The sequence below is a fragment of the Cyanistes caeruleus genome, chromosome 26, assembly GCF_971803275.1.
Source record: "Cyanistes caeruleus chromosome 26, bCyaCae1.hap1.1, whole genome shotgun sequence".
NCBI classification, from domain to species: Eukaryota; Metazoa; Chordata; class Aves; order Passeriformes; family Paridae; genus Cyanistes; species Cyanistes caeruleus.
Window position 1 is genome coordinate 6,194,279 of NC_141726.1, and position 2,959 is coordinate 6,197,237.

At 48.9% G+C, this 2,959-nt stretch overlaps 1 long non-coding RNA gene across 1 annotated transcript; it reads right to left on the bottom strand.

Annotated features, from left to right (window-relative positions):
- Positions 1 to 210: 210 nt before the first annotated feature.
- Positions 211 to 1,892, bottom strand: LOC147649297 (uncharacterized). The gene is made up of 2 exons (XR_015279284.1): positions 1,808 to 1,892; positions 211 to 1,013 (listed from the first exon to the last, which is right to left on the bottom strand). It is a non-coding gene; the product is annotated as an uncharacterized LOC147649297 (long non-coding RNA).
- Between the last annotated feature and the right edge of the window lie 1,067 nt (positions 1,893 to 2,959).

A 2,959-nucleotide genomic window follows, 5' to 3' on the forward strand; every position in this document is an offset into this window, starting at 1 on the left:
CCAACCTAATTCCCAATCCCAGAATAGATTTTTCCCATCAGCTTGATGGAAAGACCCATCCTCTTCTTCCCTTCCACTAATAATTGCACTCCATTAACAACTTGAATGTTCTAGGCTAAGTGTTCCCATTTCTCCCACAAATGGTGCCCTTCCTGCCCACCCAACAGCACAACACCCCCTCCTCCCCATGGCTGTGGGACCAGAGCTGAGTGTGGGTGCCAAGGGGACAATTTTTATTCCTTGCTGTAACCAAGATATAAAGATATCTGAGCAAAGCAATTTTTTGTCTTGCATTGTGCTTCTCCCTTCCCTGTATCCAAGCACAGCCGGGATCCTCTGAGGGCCTGGATGACTCACCACGGCAGAGATGTAAGGGCATTAGCACGATTCCTCCCAGGCTCTGCATCTCCCACCACCAGGAGTTTTTATATTCCAAGCATCTTTCCTGCCCCGAGGAAATGTCACGTTTACCTGCAAAATGTCTGGGCAGAGGGAGCACGTCGAGGAGAAGCAGGGATGGGGGCTGGACCAGGGAGGGTGGTGTAGGGGTCAGAGGGATGCAAGCACACACATGAGTGTCACAGCCTCACTGATGGCAGCGTGACACACGTGTCCTCAGCACAGTTAGTGCCCTCATCCTGAGCTATAGCTGGAAGCTGCAGCGGGTGCCTCCTCCGTGGCTGCTCCGTGGCTCTTTCCCCACAGCCCCAGCACTGTGGTGGGTGCAGTTGGCTCACTAATTACATGCCGTGCCCAGACCAGCTGCTTTGCACAGTGCTATTAATTAGCATTTGCTTCCCTGATGGTTGCTGACCCTGCCAGAGTTGGGAATAAATTGGCTGCTGTGGGTAATGGGTTTGTTGCGAGTGGCCGGCACTGGTGGCACAGCTCCTGGGTAATGGCGTCATTGCAGGACAAGCTATTTATATTCTCATTTTGGAAAGACAAGGCGGTTTGTTGGAAGAACGTGGCCCTTGGTGCCAACTGCTCTTGACTGTCAGGCTTCCGGAGACCTTGGAGAAAAGGCAAAGATCTGAGACAGTTGGGATTGTTCAGCCTGGAAAAGAGGCTTTGAGGTCACCTAATCGTGGCCTTCCAGTACCTGAAGGAGCTGTCAAGAAAGACGGACAGAGACTGTTTACAAGGGTCTGGAGTGGCAGGACAAGAGGGAATGGCTTTCTGCTGCCAGAGGGCAGGGTTAGGTGGGAAACTGGGAAGGAATCCTTCCCTGTGAGGGTGCTGAGGCCCTGGCACCGGTTGCCCAGAGAAGCTGTGGCTGCCCATACCTGGAAGTGTCCAAGACCAAGCTGGATGGGGCTTGGAGCAACCCAGTCTAGTGGAAGGTGTGCCTGCCCATGGCATGGGGTGGGACTTGATGGGCTTTTAGGTCCCCTCACACTCCAAGAACTCCATGATTCTATGACTGTGAAAGGGGGCACAGATATGTGTGGCGGAAGAGCTTGGGATCTGGGACATTTTTTCCTCAATAAATAATTGCCGTGGGGCTGGGAGACTCTGGGATGGTGTAAAACATGTAGAAAGATACTTTGGGGACATTAAAAGAAAATCAAGGTTATAAAATGTGAAAAGATAATTTTTCCTCTGCAACACAATCCCTGCCCTGTCCATACATTTAGATGCAGAGGATCACAGAGTAGAGATGAGCTGAGTATCCCATTGAGCCCCCACAGGCTCCTCCTCCTCTTTCCCATCACCTTGGGTTCTCTACCTGCACTAAACCTGTCCTAAATCATGTTAATGATTTGTAGAGCACACTCCCCCCTATTCCCCCTCCTCCCCCACTCACCAGCTCTGTCCTCCAGCCACCTGGCACTTCATTATATCACTCAAGATTAATCCACAGCCCCTAATTGCCGAGCGCCCAAGAGCTCCTGGAAGGGAGGAAAAAAAAGTGTCAGGCAAAAAAAGCCAACGTCTCTTTTTTTCCTCTCTCTACAATATTTAGGTCAATGTGGGAAGTGCAGAGATAGGAATTTGTGCAGTTTGTGTTGGGGGGGCTTATAGCATTTATTGGGGTTTTTTCCCTGTCATCTCCTCCATCCTGGTTGTGAGAGGGAAGAGTGTACATGATTCCAGCTAAAAGTGAGGAAAAATTGTATTTTGTGGAGAGATTTTTGCTTTTAATGGGGGATCTTTGCTCAGTTTTCTGTTTATTCAGCTAAATAAGGGGGGGGGAAAAAGAGTGCCAAACACTATGATTTTAGGAATGCTTAGATCAAAGTGCTCTGCAGACTCAGCAAGCCTCTCTGGCCAGGACAAAAAGGGGCATGGAGTTTTTCTTTAGGAAAAGTATATTCTGTAATTTTCCATGCAACACATTTCATTTTAGAAATAAAAGTTGGGTCCAGTTTGGGCTCTTTCGATGCTTTTAATCACACAAAGCCTGGTGTGCAGAATACATCATCTCGACAAATCATTTCCTTCCAATGGACTGCAAACACTGCAGATGAAAACTGATTTTCCTCCTCTGTTTCTTTTTGTTTGTTTTTTGGTTGGTTTGTTTGTTTGTTTTGAGGAAGAACACCCCAAAGCAAATACCCGGTCAGCTCAAGTCCATGGCTTTGCTGCAAGTATTTTGGGTTGGCTGAGGATCCAGGCTGGATCATGTGGCTGTCCTGGGCAACCACTAATTTTTTCAGAGCTGCTGCAAAGCAGTTGAATCACTCACATCAAGACAGAACAATGAAAGAGAAAGGAAATTCCATTTGTATCCCAAACTGGGGCTGGAACTAGAACTGGGAGGCTCAGCAATTTTTTCCTCCTATTTCAGTGCTATTCATGTGTCATTCAATGCCAGGAGTGTCCTGCTGGATACCCCTGCCCTATTCCTGCAGGCGTTTAGGGACCGCCATAGCACTGCATCCTTTGACAACCACCCCTATGGCATCCCCCACCTTGCCCTGCCCCTGTAGCAGAGGCAGCACCTTGTGCTTAGGGA